This window comes from Molossus molossus, unplaced genomic scaffold, assembly GCF_014108415.1.
Source record: "Molossus molossus isolate mMolMol1 unplaced genomic scaffold, mMolMol1.p scaffold_m16_p_2, whole genome shotgun sequence".
In the NCBI taxonomy this organism is placed as follows: domain Eukaryota; kingdom Metazoa; phylum Chordata; class Mammalia; order Chiroptera; family Molossidae; genus Molossus; species Molossus molossus.
This window is the reverse complement of record NW_023425355.1, coordinates 36,575,948-36,598,312: the sequence shown is the minus strand read 5'-3', so window position 1 is coordinate 36,598,312 and position 22,365 is coordinate 36,575,948.

The following is a 22,365-nucleotide window of genomic DNA, read 5'->3' as shown; positions in this document are numbered from 1 at the left end:
ATAAACCAATGATAAAGTCACAGAAAGAGAATTTTAAAAAAATAAACAATTCCACTTACCATCGCAGCAAAAAACTTAAGATTCGTAGGAAAAAACTTAACCAAGGAAATAAAGAACCTATTTGCAGAATACTACAGGACATTATAAAAAGAAATAGTGGAAGATATAAAAAAGTGGAAGCATATATCTTGTTCATGGATTGGAAGAATTAACATCATACTACCCAAAGCAATCTATAGATTCAATGCAATTCCCTTCAAAACCAAAATACCAACAACAAAATTCACAGAACTAGAACAAATACTTCAAAAGTTCATATGGAACCAAAAAAGACCCCGAATAGCCACAGCAATCTTGAAAATGAATAACACAGTAGGAGGGATCGCAATATCAGGTTTCAGGTTATACTACAAAGGCACTGTAATCAAAAAAGCCTGGTACTGGCACAAGAACAGGCAGATAGATCAATTGAATCAAACACAGAAACCAGAAATGGACCCAAGGCAATATGCTCAATTAATATTTGACAACGGTGGCAAGAGCATACAGTGGAGTAAGGACAGCCTCTTTAATAAATGGCGTTGGGAAAATTGGAGAGCTATATGCAAAAAAAATGAAACTAGACCATCAACTTACACCATACACAAGAATAAACTCAAAATGGATAAAAGACTTAAATGTGACTCATGAATCCACAACATTTCAAGAAGAAAATATAGGCAACAAAATTTCAGACATTATATGCAGCAGAATTTTCACTGATACATCACCTAAGGCAACAGAAACAAAGGAAATAATAAACACATGGGACTACATCAAACTCAAAAGCTTCTGCACAGCAAAAGAAACAACCACCAAAATGGAAAGGCAACATACTGTATGCGAGAGCATAATTTCCAATGATATATAAGATAAGGGGTTAATTTTTAAAATATATAGAGTTCTCATACAGCTAAACATAAGGAAGACAAAAAACCCAATTACAAAATGGGCAGAGGAACTACATAGAAACCTCTCCAAACAGAACATACAAATGGCTAAGAGACATATGAAGAAATGCTCAACATCACTAATAATCAGAGAGATGCAAATTAAAACAAAATGAGCTATCACATCACACCTGTCAGAATAACCACCATGAACATATCATCAAACAACAAGTGTTGGTGAGGGTGGGGAGAGAAGGGGACTCTAGTACACTTCTGGTGGGAATGCCGAATAGTGCAGCCACTATGGAAAACAATATGGTCTTACCTCACAAATTTAAAAATTGAACTGCCATTTGATCCAGTGATCCCACTTCTAGGAATATACCCTAAGAAGCCTGAAATACCTATCAGAAAGAATATATATATATCCCCATGTTCATAGCAGCACTATTTACAATAGCTAAGTTCTGGAAACAGCCCAAATGTCCATCAGTAGACAAATGGATAAAAAAGATGTGGTACATATACACAATGGAGTACTATGCAGCTGTAAGAAAAAAAGATCTCTTATCTTTTGAGACAACATGGAGGGACCTGGAAAGTATTATCTTAAGTGAAACAAGCCAAAGAGAGAAAGACAAGTATCATATGATCTCACTTATTTGTGGAATATAATCAACATAACAGTCTGAGGAAAGGGGTAATTCCAGAGACGTAGAAGTAGGGTACAGACTGACAATCTCAGAAGAGGTGGTGGGGGGAGAGATAAACCACAGAACTTATATGCATGTATGGATGAACAATGGACATGGACAATAAACCTGGGGACAGGGCAGGGAGGGAGGAGAAGCGGGTATCAAGGAGGGAAAAAGGACAAACTTTTGTAACAAAAATTAATTAATTCATTAATTAAGGGGAAAAAAAGGAATGAGGCATTGGCCCTGGCCATTTTGGCTCACCAGTTAGAGCGTCAGTCCTCGGTCCAGGGAGACCTGGGTTCGGTTCCTGCTAATGGCACGTATATCGGTTGCAATTTGTCCCTGGATTTGTGTAGGAGGCAGCCACTTGATGTGTCTCTTTCATGTCAATGTTTCTCTCTCTCTCTCTCTCTCTCTCTCTCTTCCTCTCTCTACCTCCCACTCTATCTGAACAAAAATGGGAATATGTTCTCGGGTGAGCATAAAAAAAAAAAAAGAATGAGGCATTATTTTATAACATTTAGAGTTAGGTAACAAATCAATTACTCCATCATTTTTCTAGCCTTTTGACATAATCTCAACAGGTTAAAAATAGCATCTAAGTCTCTTAGAACCCTTTCATTTCATTTATTATTATTTATTTATTTACTTATTTTTGTTAATCCTCATCTGAGGATATTTTTTCATTGATTACTAGATAGAGTGAAAGGGAGGAGGGAGGGGAGAGGAGAGAGAGAGAGAGAAACATCAATATGAGAGAGACACATTGATTGGTTGATTTCTGCATGACTCCAACCAGGGTGGGGATCCAAACTGCAACCCAGTATGTGCCCTTGACTGAGAATCAAACCTAGGACCCTTTGGTCTGCAGGCTGACACTTTAACTGCTGAGCCAAACTGGCCAGGGTCAAAACCCTTTTTAATATCAGGTTTCATAAAATCTTAACCTATCAATTATTTAAAGCTTTAACAAACATCATCTAGTTATTGTGGCTTCCTGATGTGGGCGTTACTTGATTAAAATTGTATTGAGACATGGCCACTAACTTATTTTACATGGGAAATTAATAATTAAAGGCCTATGATATGGTTAATAAGAAAAACAAATATTTTAAACACTAATTATTGCATTGTGGCCAAATGAAAGATTTTGAGACAAAAGGCTAAGTGTTCAACCATCTATTTAATATTTTCTTTTTTCACATATGAACATTGACACACTTATTTAAAAGCATATAATATATTTTTTACAGTTTAGGGAAACATGCCTAGAAGAGAGTTATAAATAACAGGGACTTTCTTGCCATCCCAGGTATAAAATGTCACAAAACCCCTTAAATCTAGTTCTCATTTTTATGCTATGATAGGCGCCAGATGGTCTATGAACAAACACACAAATGAAAGTCCAAATTTGAGATGTCCCAATTACAATCCACTTCTTAACTTGATGTGGTTGTAAGAATATCATTTCGACCTAAGTTATCACCTCTGACATTTCAAAAAGCAAAAAAAGGAGCAGAGTGGGAACCAGGAGGCCTTTATTCTAATCCTTAGCTATATCTTTAACTTGTTTTACCCTATCTTTTGACCTTTTGGAGACTTGTTTTTCCCATTAGTATACCAAAAACAACATTTGCTTCACAGAATGGGTTTGAAAATTAATGAGATGGTGTCTGAGAAGTACTTGAATATCAGGTGTTCTGTTAATTCTAGGTACTATTATTCAATATTAAAATTCATTACCCTTCTCAAAACCACCTAACTAACCTGCTGCATCTGTGATCTGATCTTAGCACATAGGTGTAAAAAAGAAAATGTCAAACTGGACGCCATGTTCTTCTAAGTTGAATCAATTATGGTGAAGTTTCATTAATAACTGGCCAGATTTTTCTTCTTAAGAGTTTTTTATTCAAAATGTTGAACAAGTAGAGCTCATTAAGAGTGCATGGCCACCACAAATAGGTATTTTGCAAATTGATTGTTCTTGAATGTGAGCTCTTAACAATACTAATAATGATGGATTTCCACATGTTATTTTGAGAAAGTCCACTCTTGACCTTTTTTTCCCTCTCTGGAAAGGACCAAAAACAAAAAAAAAAAAAAAAAAAAAAAACAAAACTAAGTTCTGCAGTAACTAAAGTACCATAAAGGAGTAACTATTACAGGGTTGAAATTGCATATTAACAGAATAAAGATCATATAGATAATTTCCCTGGTAGTCTTGACCTGTACCTGACAGTTCCCTGGAGGAATACATATTTTTTTGTTTTAATAAATTAAAAACATATGCCCTGAAATAATAACAATAATCATAAATGATTTTTAAGCAGGTTCTTTTCATATTTGACTTCATTTGATACATGTTAAAAAACATTTCTATGAGACAAATGTTACTAGCCTAGTTTTCAAATATAGAAACCAAGGCTTAGGAAGGTTTGCAACCTTGCTTATGCTTATATATTTAGTGAGCAACAGATCTAGTATTTATTTGAAATGATCTGATTACAAATTTCATGTAGTTTCCATTATATAATGATAAATGAATACTGTATATAGATGTTCTGAGGTGTTCATCTTCTCACCACCAAACAAAACAACAACAAAAAAAACATTCTCTTTCTGTATATCTGTAGCTCTCCGTTGAACCATAATTCTATTCAAATTGTTTTTTACTGAGGGTATTTATAGGGTTACCTAGGTGGTTACTCAATCTTTTTTGTCTTCATGAGTCTGTCTTTGATTACCTTTTTCAGAACTAGGATCATAAGACATTAAAGAATACAGCTTTCAAGACTGTTTCCTGTTGCTCTGCATTAACAGCCTTCCATCAACTCAATCACATTACTTTCTTTGTGCATCTCCTTTTTTTCTATAAATTTCTTTTTCTCCCTCTGTTTTCACAAATCCTTTTGATTGTTTTTCCTCTAAGGTCTTGTTGGTAGCAAAGTTTCCACTTGAAGTGTAACTATTTCCTTTAAGAAATTTCAGCATATGGCCCTGGCCGGTTTGGCTCAGTGGTTAGAACGTCGGCCTGCGGTCCAGAGAGTCCTGGGTTCAGTTCCTGCTAAGGGCATGTATCCTACTTGCACGACCCAACCAGGGCCGAGGACAAACTGCAACCAAGATACATGCCCTGTTTGTCCTCGGCCCTGGTTGGGTCGTGCAAGTAGCAACCACTCGATGTATCCCTTTCACGTCGATATTTCTCTAGCTCTCTCTCTCTTCCCCTCTCTCCCTCCCACTCTATCTGAAGAAAACAACAACAACAACAAAAATGTCCTCCGGTGAGGATAAAGAAAAAAAAGAAATTTCAGCATATGAACAGTCATACCACCAAGTACAATATGCTGTAGATCCAGCAAAAAGACCTCTTATGAAAGACAGAGTGTTTGCAGTTTTAAAAATATCCCTCTTACATGGGCAGCCCAAGTCTTCCACATAATGTTTTATTTTCTCAAATTTAAGCACTTAAAACACTTATCCTAACTTTTAAAATAGACTCCTCTTCCTCCTCCTCCTCCTCCTCCTTCTTTTTTTGGCAGGGAGAGTATGAAGCAAGGGACTTCTGTTGGAAAAAAAGGGGAAAAGTTAGTCAAGTAACTAAAGTAGGGGAAAGTTGAAGGGGAAGGACTTTAAGAAAACATTCTTAGTATGGATAATTAAGTAGCAACAGGAATAAATGTACAGACACAGTTGGTCAGCATGTGTTTTGAGCAAAGGAAACATTATCCCAAAGACAGCAACATTCCTTTAGAATATAGCTGTTTGTTGTATAGTCTCAGAGGGTAGAGGTGAAATTTTCCTCCACGCATTTGTTTCTACTGTGTCAGACTGCTTTACACCAAGCAAAGCCTGGCTTAAATTCTGTCTGGTCTATAACAGGACTATATTTTAATTCCACTGCCATACCAACCCATCCCTACATGCCTGCAATCATAACGTAGTCCAGGAAACAAAAGCACTGCCTGGCACAGTACTTCCTGGCATACAGAACCCACATCCTCCCTTATCTAAAATATAGTCTTTAAACTGACAAAAAAGCACCATTTTGGATATTATCTGCTGTATTATTCTAGCAAGTATAGAAATTCTAGATGACTTCATTTTGGCCATCTCACAAACTAGAGAAGAATTATTGCTTTCTTCATCTTGTCCGGATGAGTCCTCCAGACTTAAAATAAAAAATCATCATTCAACAGATGGCTCTGGAAGAGATGAGTCCATTGGTTTGGCTGTTGACAAATCTCCCTAGGAAAATCTTCTTTATTGATCACAATGGTAATGCCAAATCTGCTCACCTGCCTCTGGACTCATATGACCCAGGGTGTGTTGCCTAAATTAGAGAGCAGAATCTCACTTTGGTTCCTAACCTACTAGCAAAGACAGTTTTATGATAAAAATGAGTGCTTTGTAGGCACATAGTCATTCATTTATTGATCATTTGACAATTATTTATTAAATGCATATTATCTGTTAGTATGTTGTTCTTGGTTTAGAGTGGCAATATGAAATTTAAACTTTAAAGTCCTGATGTAAGTCTGAGTGGATACAGTCAGAACAAGGCTTGAGATGTCATACCATTAGTAAATTAACAAGCTTGCCTCATTATACTGACCATGAAATGACAAAGAACTAATTAAAGACCTAACAAATATTGGCCAGTCTTTGAATAATGCAATTCAGTGTATTCTTAATTGTCTGCGTAATTCCTTGATCATGACTATTTGCTTGAGGGTGTTGAAGTGTGGTGGTGACAGTTTGGAGAATGCTTCTGACCATAAATTTTATACGCTCAGCTGGGGAAAGTGTTCTGGTGAAAGATGGTGGACTGAGCATATGGATTTACTTCTCTTCCTTTCCATAGTCTCATTGAAATAATAGAAAATATATTTTCAAAACAATTAAACCATGCAGAGCTAGAAAATAAGAAAGGCATGTAGCAATAGCCCAGAAAATTTGAGGAAACCCTTAAAGATAGAAAGCAGATGGAATCTGATTAATAGAGGAAATAGAGGAGGAAAAACTGTAACCCAAAACTAGGGTAGTAAGAGTGCTATCTTCTAAGAGAGCTCCAAAAAATGCCAAGCTCAGATTCAGGAAATATAAGAGCATAAATTTGCCATGGGGCAATTTTCAATGGAATTAGAAGAATTGCATTCAGAAGTGCTAGGCCAATAAAGCTCCCTTTCATAGTCACAATATTCCATTCATTCAGAGCAAACAGTGGCTGTCGTATAGACTTGCTCCCAAGATTAAACTTGAAAACTGAATCTACATTATAAAGAGTGTAAACTACCTACCTGGAGTGTAGAGACTCCCTGGATGTTGGTGACAGAAGACAGTTTCAAGTAAGGAAATCCCCACAACAGATATCTAGAAACCAAAGATTCTCAATACTCCTTGCATTTTAGAGTTGCATAGGAAGCAATCAGGTTAAAAACAACTGTTCTAAAGCATGCTTCCTAAATTTTAATGAGCATATTAACCACCTGGAGACCTTGTTAAACTGTAGATTTTAATCCTGCTAGTCTGAGGGACAGCCTGAGATTATGCTTTTCTACAAAGCCCCCAGGCTACCAACTTTTAAAGACCAAAGAGAAAAACAAAAAGACTTATAGTTTCAAAACAAATGAAAATATTAACCAACTTGATCATATAAATGTAAGGGTAAAAACACACATTGGAAAGAGGTAGGAGGTAGGAAGGTAGAGATAAGTAAAATAATGCTAATTTCATTATCTTTCATATCTCACATTTCAGGATCAATACACATTTGCTTAAATTAAAATAAAAATTATAGATTTAATTTATTATGAAATCTACGGTAAAACCCTAAAAATACTATAACAAATATTACAGATTAAATGGAAATAGGAAATAAAAGAAGTGAAAAAAATTTTCATCTCAAGATAATAAAAAAATAACATCCAGTGAACTCTTAATATGTGCTAAAAACTATTCTAAACACCTTACATGTACCATTAACTCATATAATATTTACAACAACACTGTGAGGCAGGTATAATTATAATCCCAATTGTTACTGATAAGCAAGAGGAGGCTCAGGGAGATTAAGCAATTGGTAAAGGCCACAAAACTAAGACATAAGAAACCCAGGAATTCTAGCTCAAGAATTTAGGCTATTAACAAAGAAATATATTTAGAAAATATATTTGAAGAAATATTGACAGAAAACTTCCCTAACTTGGTGAAGGAAGAAGGCATTCAAGTTGCCGAAGCACAGAGAGCCCCAAGTAAGAAGAACCTAAACAGTCCCACACCAAGACACATAGTAATCAAAATTCCAAAAATTAAAGACAAAGAGAGAATCCTAAAGGCAGTAAGAAATAAGCAAGGGGTTACCTACAAAGAAAACCCCATAAGGCTCTCAGCTGACTTCTCAAAAGAAACATGACAGGCCAGAAGGGAGTGGCATGAAGTAATCAGGGTCATGAAAACCAATGACCTGAATGCAAGAATACTTCATCCAGCAAGGCTATCATTCAAAATAGAAGGTCAAATAAAGAGCTTTCCAGACAAAACAAAAAAAAAAGGCTAAGGGAATATATTAACACCAAACCAGTACTGCAAAATATGCTAAAAAAAAAAAAAAAAAAAAAAAAAAACTACTGTAATTAGTAGAAGAAATAGAAAGAAAAATAGAACCAAATTAAACAAAAATGTCAATAAATAAGTACATATCAACAATCACCTTAAATGTGAATGGTTTGAATGCTCCAATAAAAAAACACAGAGTAGGAAACTGGATAAGAGAATGACACACATATATGTAGTTTACAAGAGACCCACCTCACAACAAAAGACTTATATAGGTTGAAAGTGAAGGGATAGAAAGAAACTTTCAAGCAAATGGAAAGCACAAAAAGCTGGGGTAGCAATACTCATATCTGATAGAGTAGATTTCAAAAGGAAGACCATAGCTATAGACAAAGAAGGCCACTATATAATATTGGAAGGATCTATCCAACAGAAAGATATAATCTTGGTAAACATATATGAACCCAACATAGGATCACCAACATATATTAAAAATCTTCTGGAGGACTTCCAAGGAGAATATGACACCAATACAATCATAGCAGAGAACTTCAACACCCCACTAACATCACTGGATAAATGCTCTAGACAAAAAATTAGCAAGGAAACAGAGACTCTAAATGAAGCACTAGAAAAATGGATTTAATAGATATTTGCAGAGAATTACACCCCAAAACTGCAAAATTCACATTCATCTCAAGTGCACATGGGTTATTCTCAAAGATACACCACATGTTAGGACACAAACTAAATCTCTACAAGTTCAAGAAGATTAAAATCATATCAGCATCTTCTCAGATCACAATGGCATAAAACTAGAAATCAACTGCAACAAGAACATGCAAAGACATTTCGAAACATGGAGGCTAAATAGCATATTAATAAACAATAATTGGGTTACCATGGAGATCAAGAAGGAAATTTAATAATTCCTAGAAATCAATGAAAATGAACTCACAACAACACAAAATCTATGGTATGAAGCAAAAGCAGTTCTGAGAGGGAAGTTCATGGCACTACAGGCCTACCTCAAGAACCAAGAAAAATTTCTAACAGAATAACTAACTGCACAAATTAAAGAACTAGAAAGCAAACAAAAAGAAAACCCCAGAGCAAGTAGAGGAAAGAAATAGTAAAGATCAGAGCAGAAATAAATGACATGGATAAGGATACCAAAAAAAAAAAATTTTTTTTCAAAGGATGATTGAAACAAAGAGCTGGTTCTTTGAAAAGATAAAAAAGATTGATAGACTCTTAGCTAGAAACACCAAGAAACAAAGAGAGAGAAGCCAAATACACAAAATCAGAAATTAAAGAGGAGAAATAACAGACACGCCAGAAATACAATGGATTGTTAACAAATATTATGAACAATTATACGGCAACAATTTAGACAATTTGAGCACAATGGACCAATATCTAGAAACATAGAGTCTCCTTAAACTGAACCGGAAAGAAGTAGAAAACGTGAACAAGCCAATAACAACATAAGAAATTGAAGATGTAATCAAGACTCTCGCAGCAAACAAAAGCCCAGCCCCAAACGGCTTCACTGGGGAATTTTACCAAACATTTAAAGAAGAACTAATACCCATTCTCCTAAAACTATTTCAAAAAATTCAAGAAGGAGGAAGACTTCCAAACTCATTTTATGAGGTCAGCATAATTCTAATCCCAAAACCAAAAAAGACAGTACAAAGAAAGAAAACTACAGGCCAATATCCCTGATGAACATAGATACCAAAATCCTGAACAAAATACTAGCAAATTGGATAAAGCAATACATCAAAAAAATTATACACCATGACCAAGTGGGATTCATCCCAGAAATGCAAGGCTGGTACAATATTTGCAAGTCAATAAATGTCAATAAACCACCTAAACAAAATGAAAGATAAAAATTCTATGATCATATCAATAGACACTGAGAAAGCATTCAACAAAATCCAGCACCCATTTCTGATAAAAAGGCTCAGGAATCTGGGAATAGAGGGATCATATTTCCACATAATAAAGGCCATATATGAAAGACCTACAGCCAACATCATACTCAATGGGAAAAAATTAAAAGCATTTCTCTTAAGAACAGGAACAAGGTAAAGATGCCCACTTTCACCACTCTTATTTAACATAGTATTGGAAGTCTTAGCCACAGCAATCAGACAGGAAGAAAAAATAAAAGGGATCCAAATGAGGAAAGAGGAAGTGAAACTGTAATTATTCACACATGACAAGATACTATACATAGAAAACCCCAAAAATACCATCAAAAATTTACCAGTCTTAATGACTGAATTTGGCAAAGTAGCAGGACACAAAATTAACGTCAATAAATCGATGGCATTCTTATACATCAATGATGAACTCACAGAAAGAGAAACTAAAAATAAATCTCATTTACCATCACAGCAAAAAAAATTAAGATACCTAGAAATAAACTTGACCAAAGAAATAAAGAATCTATTCGCAGAAAACTACAGTTCATTGAAAAAAGAAATAGAGGAAGATATAAAAAATTGGAAGCACATACCTTGTTCATGGATTGGAAGAAACGGCATCATTAAAATGTCCATACTACCCAAAGCAATCTATAGATTCAATTCAATCCCTGACCTGTCTCACAGGTCGAGCAACGAGGACTCTAGAGGGGGAGTGAGGATGAGGAGGGACAAGAGACAGAGAAATGGAGACAAGACAGGGCTCTGATCAAGTCTGTTTATTCTGGGGAGATCCATACTATATATAGGGCAAGAAGCAGAAAAACAAGAACATTTGTTGCCAAGCAATGTTTGTGGTAACCACCCCAAGCAATTTCAAGTAAATATCATGGAAATATCACAGGTGGAACAAAAGACAAACAGAGCATAACTGGCTGAGTAAATGGTTACTTAAAGGAATGCAGAAACATTGTTTGCAGAGATGCAGAGATATCCTGCCTTGGGGCAGGAGATGGCAGAGCAGATTTTAGCAAAATGGATGCCATGCAAACAGTCTCCCACAAATCCTCATCAAAATACCAATGACATACTTCACAGAACTGGAACAAATACTTCAAAAGTTTATATGGATCCCAAAAAGACCTAGAATAGCCAGAGCAAACTTGAAAAAGAACAAAGTTGGAGGGATCACATTACCAGATTTCAGCTTATACTACAAAACCACTGTAATCAAAGCAGCCTATTGCTGGCACAAGAACAGGCATATAGACCAGTGGAACAGAACAGAGCACCCAGAAATGGACCCAAGGCAATACGCTCAATTAATATTAGACTAAGTTGTCAGAAGCATACACTGGAGTAAAGACAGCCTTTTTCACAAAACGTGTTCGGAAAATTGGACAGCTACATGCAAAAAAAAAAAAACTAGACCATCAGCTTACACCATATACAAAAATAAACTCAAAATAGATGAAAGACTTAAATGTGAGTCATGAATCTGTAAATATCCTAGAAGAAAATGTAGGGAACAAAATTTCAGACATTATACACAGCAGAATTTTCACTGATACATCACCTAAGGCAACAGAAACAAAGGAGAAAATGAACACATGGGACTACATCAAACTAAAAAGCTTCTGCACAGCAAAAGATACAATCATCAAAATGGGAAGGCAACCCACTGTATGGGAGAGCATAATTGCCAATGATATATCAGATAAGAGGATAATTTCCAATATATATAGAGTGCTCATACAACTCAACAAAAGGAAGTCAAAGAATCCGATTAAAAAATGGGCAGAGGAACTAAATAGACACCTCTCCAAACAGGACATACAAATGGCTAAGAGACATATGAAGAAATGCTGAACATCACTAATCATCAGAGAGATGCAAATTAAAACACAACGAGTTATTACCTCACACCTGTCAGTATACCCGCCATGAACAAATCATGAAACAATAAGTTTTGGTGAGGGTGTGGAAAAAAGGGGACTCTAGTACACTGCTGGTGGGAATGCATACTGGTGCAGCCACTATGGAAAACAATATGGTGCTACCTCAAAAAATTAAAAATTAGACTGTCATTTGACCCAGTGATCCCACTCCTAGGAATAAACCCTAAGAAGCCTGAAACACCAATCAAAAATAATATATGTACCCCCATGTTTGTAGCAGCACTATTCACAATAGCTAGGATCTGAAAACAGCCCAAATGTCCATCAGTAAACAAGTGGATTAAAAAGCCATGGTATATATACACACTGGAGTACTATGCAACTGTAAGAAAAAAACATCTCTTATCCTTTGAGACAACATGAACGGACCTCGAAAGTATTATCCTAATCGAAAGAAGCCAAGCAGAGAAAGACAAATATCACATGATCTCACTTATTTGTGGAATATGACGAACATAACAGTCTGAGGAATTGGGTAGTCCCAGAGATGTGATAGTGGGATACAGACTGACAATCCCCAGCAGAGGGGTTGGGGGGAGAGATAAATGACCGAACTTATATGCATGTATGCATGAACAGTGGACATGGACAACAAGGGTGGGGATGGGGGGAAGGAAGGGGGAGGTGGGAATCAGTGAGAGAAAAAGGAGAAACATTTGTAACAAAAATCAATTAATTAATTAATAAAAAAGAAATGACTAAAAATAATACAACACTTTTGTAAATTCAATGTTCATTTGCTAATAAAATAAAGAGTCCACAGAAAAAAATAAAAAATAAAAATAATAATTAAATCAATAAAATAGAAAACCGTAGTAGAAATTAACAACAAAGTCAGAAATTGTGATTTTTTTTGGAAAATATTAATAAAATTAATAAGCGCAGAGTAAACTTTATCAAAAAAAAGAAAGAACATATAAATTGTTAATATCAGAAATTAATGAGGAGATGTCCTTATAGATTATGCAGGTGTTGAGAGGATAATTAAGGAACATTATAAGAAGGCCACTACATAATATTGAAAGGATCTATCCAACAGGAAGATATAACCTTGATAAACATATATGCACCCAATATAGGAGCACCAAAATATATTAAAAATCTTCTGGAGGACTTCCAAGGAGAAATAGACAACAATACAATCATAGCAGGGGACTTCAACACCCCGTTGACAGCACTGGATAGATCCTCTAGGCAAAAAATTAGCAAGGAAACAGAGACTCTAAATGAAGCACTAGACCAAATGGGCTTAATAGATATCTACAGAGAATTACACCCCAAAACTACAGAATACACATTCTTCTCAAGTGCACATGAGACATTCTCAAAGATAGACCACATGATAGGACAAAAACTAAACTAAATCTCTACAAATTCAAGAAGATTGAAATCATATCAAGCATCTTCTCAGATCACAATGGCATGAAACTAGAAATCAATTGCAACAAGAACATGCAAAGACATTTCAACACATTGAGGCTAAATAGCATGTTATTAAACAATGAATGGGTCACCGAGGAGATCAAGGAAGAAATTAAAAACTTCCTGGAAACCAGTGAAAATGAACACACAACACAAAATCTATGGGATGCAGCGAAAGCAGTTCTGAGAGGGAAGTTCATAGCACTACAGACCTACCTCAAAAAACAAGAAAAATTTCTAATTGACTGTCTAACCTCACAACTTAAAGAATTAGAAAGCAAACAAAAAGAAAACCACAGAGCAAGTAGAAGGAAGGAAATAGTAAAGATCAGAGCAGAAATAAATGACATAGACACCAAAAAAACAATTCAAAGAATCAATGAAACAAAGAGCTGTTTTTTTGAAAAAATAAACAAGATTGATGGATCCTTAGCTAGACTCACCAAGAAACAAAGAGAGAGAACCCAAATACACAAAATCCAAAATGAAAGAGGAGAAGTAACAACCAACACCACAAAAATACAAAAGATCGTTAACAACTACTATGAACAACTATATGGCAACAAATTCGACAATTTAAGCGAAATGGACAAATTTCTAGAAACACACAGACTCCCAAAATTGGACCCGGAAGAGAGAGAAAACTTGAACAGACCAATAACAACTAAGGAAATAGAAGAGGTAATCAAGACTCTCCCAGCAAACAAAAGCCCAGGCCCAGATGGCTGTACGGGAGTTTTACCGAACATTCAAAAAAGAACTAACACCCATTCTCCTCAAACTATTTCAAAAAATTCAAGAAGAAGGAAGACTTCCAAACACGTTCTATGAGGCCAGCATAATTCTAATTCCAAAACCAGAAAAAGACACTACGAGGAAAGAAAACTACAGGCCAATATCCCTGATGAACATAGACGCCAAAATCCTGAACAAAATATTAGCAAATCAGATCCAGAAATACATCAAAAAAATTATTCAACATGACCAAGTGGGATTCATTCCAGGGATGCAAGGCTGGTACAATATTCGCAAATCAATAAACGTGATACACCACATAAGCAAAATGAAGAATAAAAACCACATGATCATATCAATAGATGCTGAAAAAGCATTCGACAAAATCCAGCATCCATTTCTGATAAAAACGCTCAGCAATGTGGGAATAGAGGGATCATATCTCAACATCATAAAGGCCATATATGAAAGACCTATAGCCAATATCATACTCAATGGACAGAAACTAAAACATTTCCATTAAGAACAGGAACAAGACAGGGATGTCCACTTTCGACACTCTTATTTAACATTGTACTGGAAGTCTTAGCAACAGCAATCAGACATGAAGAAAAAATGAAAGGGATCCAGATTGGAAAGGAGGAAGTGAAACTGTCATTATTTGCAGATGACATGATATTATACATAGAAAACCCTAAAGACTCCATCAAAAATCTACTAGACTTAATAAACAAATTTGGCAAAGTAGCAGGATACAAAATTAACGTCAAGAAATTGACGGCATTCTTGTACACCAATGATGAACTCACAGAAAGAGAAACTGAAAAAACAATCCCATTTACCATCACGCCAAAAAAATTAAGATACCTAGGAATAAACTTAACCAAAGAATAAAGAACCTATTTGCAGAAAACTACAGGTCATTGAAAAAAGAAATAGAGGAAGATATAAAAAAGTGGAAGCACATACACTGTTCATGGATTGGGAGAATTAACATCATTAAAATGTCCATCCTACCCAAAGCAATCTATAGATTCAATGCAATCCCCATCAAAATACCAACGACATATTTGATAGAACTAGAACAAATACTTCAAAAGTTCATATGGAACCAAAAAAGACCCCGAATAGCCACAGCAATCTTGAAAAAGAAGAACAAAGTAGGTGGGATCACAATACCAGATATCAGGTTATACTACAAAGCGACTGTAACCAAAACAGCCTGGTACTGGCACAAGAACAGGCATATAGACCAGTGGAACAGAACTGAAAACCCAGAAATGGACCCAAGGCAATACCCTCAATTAATATTTGACAAAGGTGGCAAGAGCATACAGTGGAGTAAAGACAGCCTTTTTAATAAGTGGTGCTGGGAAAATTGGACAGCTACATGCAAAAAAATGAAACGAGACCATCAACTTACACCATACACAAAAATAAACTCGAAATGGATAAAAGACTTAAATGTGACCCGTGAATCCATAAAAATCCTAGAAGAAACTGTAGGCAACAAAATTTCGGACATCATACGCAGCAGAATTTTCACTGATACATCACCTAAGGCAAGAGAAACAAAGCAAAAAATGAACACATGGGACTACATCAAACTAAAAAGCTTCTGCACAGCAAAAGAAACAGTCATCAAAATGGAAAGGCAACCCACTGTATGGGAGAACATCATTGCCAATGATGTATCAGATAAGAGGTTAATTTCCAATATATATAGAGTGCTCATACAACTCAACAAAAGGAAGACAAAGAACCCAATTAAAAAATGGGCAGAGGAGCTGAATAGACACCGCTCCAAACAGGACATACAAATGGCCAAGAGACATATGAAGAAATGCTGAACATCACTAATCATCAGAGAGATGCAAATTAAAACAACAATGAGGTATCACCTCACACCTGTCAGAATGGCCGCCATCAACAAATCATCAAACAACAAGTGTTGGCGAGGGTGTGGAGAAAAGGGGACTCTAATACACTGCTGATGGGAATGCAGACTGGTGCAGCCGCTGTGGAAAACAATATGGTGTTACCTCAAAAAATTAAAAATTGAACTTCCATTTGACCCAGTGATCCCACTTCTAGGAATATACCCTAAGAAGCCTGAAGCACCAATCAGAAAGAATATATGTATCCCCATGTTCATAGCAGCACTATTTACAATAGCTAAGATCTGGAAACAGCCCAAGTGTCCATCAGTAGATAAATGGATAAAAAAGTGTGGTACATATACACAATGGAGTACTATGCAGCGGTAAGAAAGAAAGATCTCTTATCCTTTGAGACGACATGGAGGGACCTGGAAAGTATTATCCTAAGTGAAAGAAGCCAAGCAGAAAAAGACAAATACCTCATGATCTCACTTATATACGGAATATAATAAACATAACAGTCTGAGGAATACAGTAGACCCAGAAACATGGAAGTAGGGCACAGACTGACATCCCTCAGAAGAGGGGGTGGGGGGTGGGAAGAGATAAACCACAGAACTTATATGCATGTATGCATGATCAATGGACTTGGACAACTAAGCCGGGGACAAGGCGGGGGTGGGGTGGGGAGGGGGGTGCCAATGGGTTAAAAAAGGTAAAATATCTATAACAAAAAAATAAATAAATAAAAATAAAATAAAATAAAAATAAATAAATAAAGGAACATTATAAACAACTTTACGCTAATAAATTCAGTGACACAGAAGAATTGATTAAAAATTTTAAAGCCAATTGTGTAAACCAATATGAAAAGTAAAAAATGAATATTAGCTAATGAAATTCAATTCATAATTAAACAACTTTCCAGAAATAAAACTCCAGGCACACATGTCGTAAGTAGTGAATTTTATCAAACATTTAAGGGAGACATAAAACCAATCCTATGTAGATTCATTCAAAAAATAAAAGAGGAGGAATATTTCCCAGTTAATTTATGAAACCAGTATACTTTTGAAAATAAAACATGACATACAAGAAAGAAGTTATAACCCTGGCCAGTTTGGCTCAGAGCATTGAGCATCGGCCTGTGGTCCAGAGGGACCCAGGTTCAGTTTCCACTAGGGGCACATACCTCAGTTGCAGTTTGTCCCTGGCCCTGGTTGTGTTGTGTGGGTGGCAGCCACTCGATGAGTCCCTTTCATGTCGATGTTTCTCTCTCTCTCTCTTCTTCTCCCTCCCTCCTACTTTATCTGAACAAAAAATGAAAAAATGTCCTCGGGTGAGGATAAAAAAAAAAAAGAAAGAAAGAAATTATAGACAAATATTACTCCTGTACATACATACAAAAATCCTTAACAAAATATTAGAAAGTCAGATATAGAGTTAGATATAGAAAGGATAATATATCCTGCTCAAGTGGGGTTTATTATAGGCATGGAAGGTAAGTTTAAGATATAAAAATTGATCACTTTTTATAAGATTAAAGAAGAAAACCCTATAATCATTTTAGAGGATGCAAAAAAAATTGACAAAATATAACAAAACGTAAGAATTAATTTGGAAAATGGTGTATAAGATAAATAAACTAAGAACTATAAAACATTGCTTACAGAAATGAAAATATACTCAAATAAATGAAGAAACATATGTTCTTGACCAAGAAGTTAATATTAAGATGTCAATTCTCTGAATATTGACCTAGAGACACACTGTCCAATAGATAGCCATTAGCCACATGTTGTTTATATTTAAGTTAATTACAATTAAATAAAGTTCAAATTTTAAAAAATATACTATGCACATTCCAATTACTCAACATCCACATGCAGCTAATGGCTACCATATTGGACAGCACTGATACAAATAGTTTTATCCTTGCAGAAAATTCTATTAGCATTGATTGAGTAAAATCATAAAACCTCATCATTTTTTAGAAATTTGGAAAGGCATAGGATCGAGAATAGCTGAAACACTCTTGAAAAACAAGAAAAAAGTGAGATCATGTGGTATTTGTCTTTTTCTGCTTGGCTTCTTTCACTTAGGATAATACTTTCCAGGTCCCTCCATGTCGTCTCAAAGGATAAGAGATCTTTCTTTCTTACCGCTGCATAGTACAGTGAAACCTCGGTTCTCGAACGCCTCGGTTTTCGACCAAATCGGTATTCGACCAGGAGATTCGAGAAACTTTTGTCTCGGAATCCAAACAAATATTTGGAACTCGAACTTCCGAGATGAGCCGAGTTGAGCCGAATGGCGTTCATTCGGCCCAGCGCGCCTTGCTTGCGTCATCAGTGTGAGTGCAGAGAGAGAGTCACGCTTTGTGGAGTCACGCTTTCCTATTGGTTTCATTGCTTCGGTTCTCGAACAATTCGGTTCTCGACTGTCCTCCTGGAACGAATTATGTTCGAGAACCGAGGTACTCCATTGTGTATATGTACCACTGCTTTTTATCCATTCTTCTACTGATGGACACTTGGGCTGTTTCCAGATCTTAGCTATTGTAAATAGTGCAGACCACATGATCTCACTTATATATGGATTATAATGAACATAACAGTCTGAGGAATATGGTAGACCCAGAAACATGGAAGTAGGGCACAGACTGACATCCCTCAGAAGTGGGGGTGGGGGGTGGGGTGGGAAGAGATAAACCACAGAACTTACATGCATGTATGCATGACCAACGGACATGGACAACTAAGCCGGGCACGGAGTGGGGGTGGGGTCGGGAGGGGGGTGCCAATGGGGTAAAAAAGGATAAATATCTGTAACAAAAAAATAAATATAAAAAAAAGAAAAACAAGAAAAAAGTTAAAGATACTAACACTATCTAACTTCAATAATTTGAACAGGCCAACAGTAATCCAGACAATGTGGAACTGGGAACAAGATTGTACTACATTTTTAAAATGTTTAAAATTGATTTATTTTTGTTACAGATGCTTCTCCTTTTTCCTCCATTGACACCCTCTTCCTAATCCCACACCACGCTTCCCCAGCCCTGTTGTCTATGTCCATTGGTTACGCATACATGCATTTAAAGTTTTTGGTTTATCTCGTCCCTCCCCTCCTTCTGCCTCTTCTGAAGTTTGTCAGTCTGTACCCTACTTTTATGACTCTGGGTCTATTTTGTTCATCAGCTTGCTTTGTTTATTATATTCCACAAATAAGCGAGATCATATGATATTTGTCTTGCTGTGATTGGCTTGTTTCACTTACGATAATACTCTTCAGGTCCCTGCATATTATCTCAAAGGATAAGACATTGTTATTTCTTCCAAGTGCATAGTATTCTATTCTGTATGTGTACCACAGATTTTCTATTCACTCATTTTATTGATGGACACTTCGGTTGTTTCCAGATCTTAGGATTTGTAAATAGTGCTGCTATGAATATAGGGGATACATGTTCTTTTTCATTGGTGTTTCAGACTTCTTAGGGTATATTCCTAGGAGTGGGATCACTGGATCACTGGGTCAAAGACAGTTCAATTTTTAACTTTTCTTTTACAGACAGAATAATTTGGTCTATTTAATGAAATGAAAAATACTTCAGAGAAGACATGACATTTGAGATAAATGATGTACTTTCCACATTCCCAGATCATTAACAAGATTTCAGATAGAAAGAATGACATGTATAGTTATCTGGAAATAAAAAAGAACATAACTGAATGTACAATATCACATAATTCTCAATATTTCTTATATATACATTTAACTGTATATACTTATATGTTTACATATTCATACATACCATTAAATGGATTTTTTCTTATGTTGTCTACTGTATTATTATTATTGTTTTTATTAATTAATTTTTGTTACAGATATTGGCTCCCCCCCCTTTTTTTTTTTACCATTGACACCCGCCTTCCCATCCCACCCATCCCATAGCTGGCTCTGTTTTATGTGTCCATCGGATATACGTACATGCATATAAGTTCTGTGGTTTATCTCTTCCCTCCCCCAACCACCTCCTCCTCTGAGGACTCTCAGTCTGTAACCTTCCACATCTCTGGGTCTACACTATTTCTCAGACTGTTATGTTCATTATATTCCACAAATAAATGAGATCAAGTGATATATGTCATTCTCTGCTTGGCTTGTTTCGTTTAGAATAATAGTTTCTAGGGCCCTCCATGTTGTCTCAAAGGATAAGAGATCTTTCTTTCTTACAGCTGCATAGTACTCCACTGTGTATATGTACCACTGCCTTTTTTTTTTTTTTCCTCACTCGAGGACATTTTTCCATTTTTTACTCAGATAGAGCAGGAAGGAGAGAGAGGAGGAGAGAGAAACATCAATGTGAAAGGGACACATCGAGTGGCCGCCACCCACACGACCCAGCCAGGGCCGGGGACAAACTGCAGCCAAGGTACATGCCCTTAGCGGGAGCCAAACCCGGGTCTCTGTGGACCACAGGCTGACGCTCTAACCGCTGAGCCAAACCGGCCAGGGCACCACTGCTTTTTTATCCTCTCCTCTAGTGATGGACACTTGGGCGGTTTTCAGATCTTAGCTATTATAAACAGTGTTGCTATGAACATGGGGGTCCATATATTCTTTCTGATTGGTGTTTCAGGCTTCTTAGATTATATTCCTAGGAGTGGGATCACTGGGTCAAATGGTAATTCAATTTTAAATTTTTTGAGGTAACACCATATTGTTTTCCATAGTTGCTGCACCAGTATGCATTCCCAAGGACAGTGTACTAGAATCCCCTGTTCTCCACACCCTTACCAACACTTGTTGTTTGATGATTTGTTGATGGCGGCCATTCTGACAGGTGTGAGGTGATATCTCACTGTTGTTTTAATTTCCACCTCTCTGATGATTAGTGATGTTGAACATTTCTACATATGTCTCTTGGCCATTTGTATGTCCTCTTTAGACAGGTGTCTATTTAGTTCCACTGCTCATTTTTTAATTGGGTTCTTTGTCTTTATTTTGTTGAGTTGTATGAGTACTCTATATATATTGGAAATTAACCCCTTAACTGATGAATCATTGGCAATTATGCTTTCCCCTACAGTGGGTTTCCTTTCCATTTTGATGGTTGTTTCTTATGCTGTGCAGAAGCATTTTAGTTTGATGTAGTCACATGTGTTCATTTTGTCCTTTTTTTCTCTTGCCTTAGGGGTTTTATTGGTAAACATTCAGCTGCATCAGATGCGGGAAATTTTGTTGCCTACATTTTATTCTAGGACTTTTATGGATTCATGAGTCACATTTCAGATTTTTATCCATTGTGAGTTTATTATTTTGTATGGAGTAAGTTGGTGGTCTAGCTTTTTTTTTTATTATTTATTTTTTGCCTGTAGTTGTACAATTTTCTCAACATCATTTATTGAAAAGGCTGTCTTGACTTCATTGTATGCTCTTGCCACCTTTGTCAAATATTAATTGAGCATATTGCATTGGGTCCATTTCTGGGTTCTCTGTTCTGTTCCACTTGTCTATATGCCTGTTTTTGTGCCAGTACCAGGCTGTATTGATCACAGTGGCTTTGTAGTATAACCTGATATCTGGTATTGTGATCCCTCCTACTTTGGCAATTTTTATTTATTTTTTTAATTTAGATTGCTATGGCTATTCGGGGTCTTTTTTGGTTCCATATGAACTTTTGAAATATTTGTTACAGTTCTGTGAAATATGTCGTTGGTATTTTGATGCATTGAATCTATAGATTGCTTTGGGTCATATGGACATTTTAATGATGTTAATTCTTCCAATCCATGAACAAGCTATGTGCTTCCCCTTTTTTACATCTTTTTTTTTATTTCTTTTTTTCAATGTCCTGTAGTTTTCTACAAATAGTTCCTTTACTTCTTTGGTTAAGTTTTTTCCTAGGTATCTTAATTGTTTTGTTGCAATGGTAAATGGGATTGTTTTTTCAGTTTCTCTTTCTGTAACTTAATCATTGTTGTATAAGAATGCCATCGATTTCTTAATGTTAGTTTTGTATCCTGCTACTTTGCCAAATTAATTTATTACATGTAGTGGACTTTTGATGAAGTCTTTAGGGTTTTCTATGTACAATATTATGTCATCTGCAAGTAATGACAGTTTTACTTCCTCCTTTTCTATTTGGATTCCTTTTATTTTTTCTTCATATCTAATTGCTATGGCTAAGACTTCCAGTCCTATGTTAAATAAGTTTCACAAAAGTGGGCATCTCTGTATTC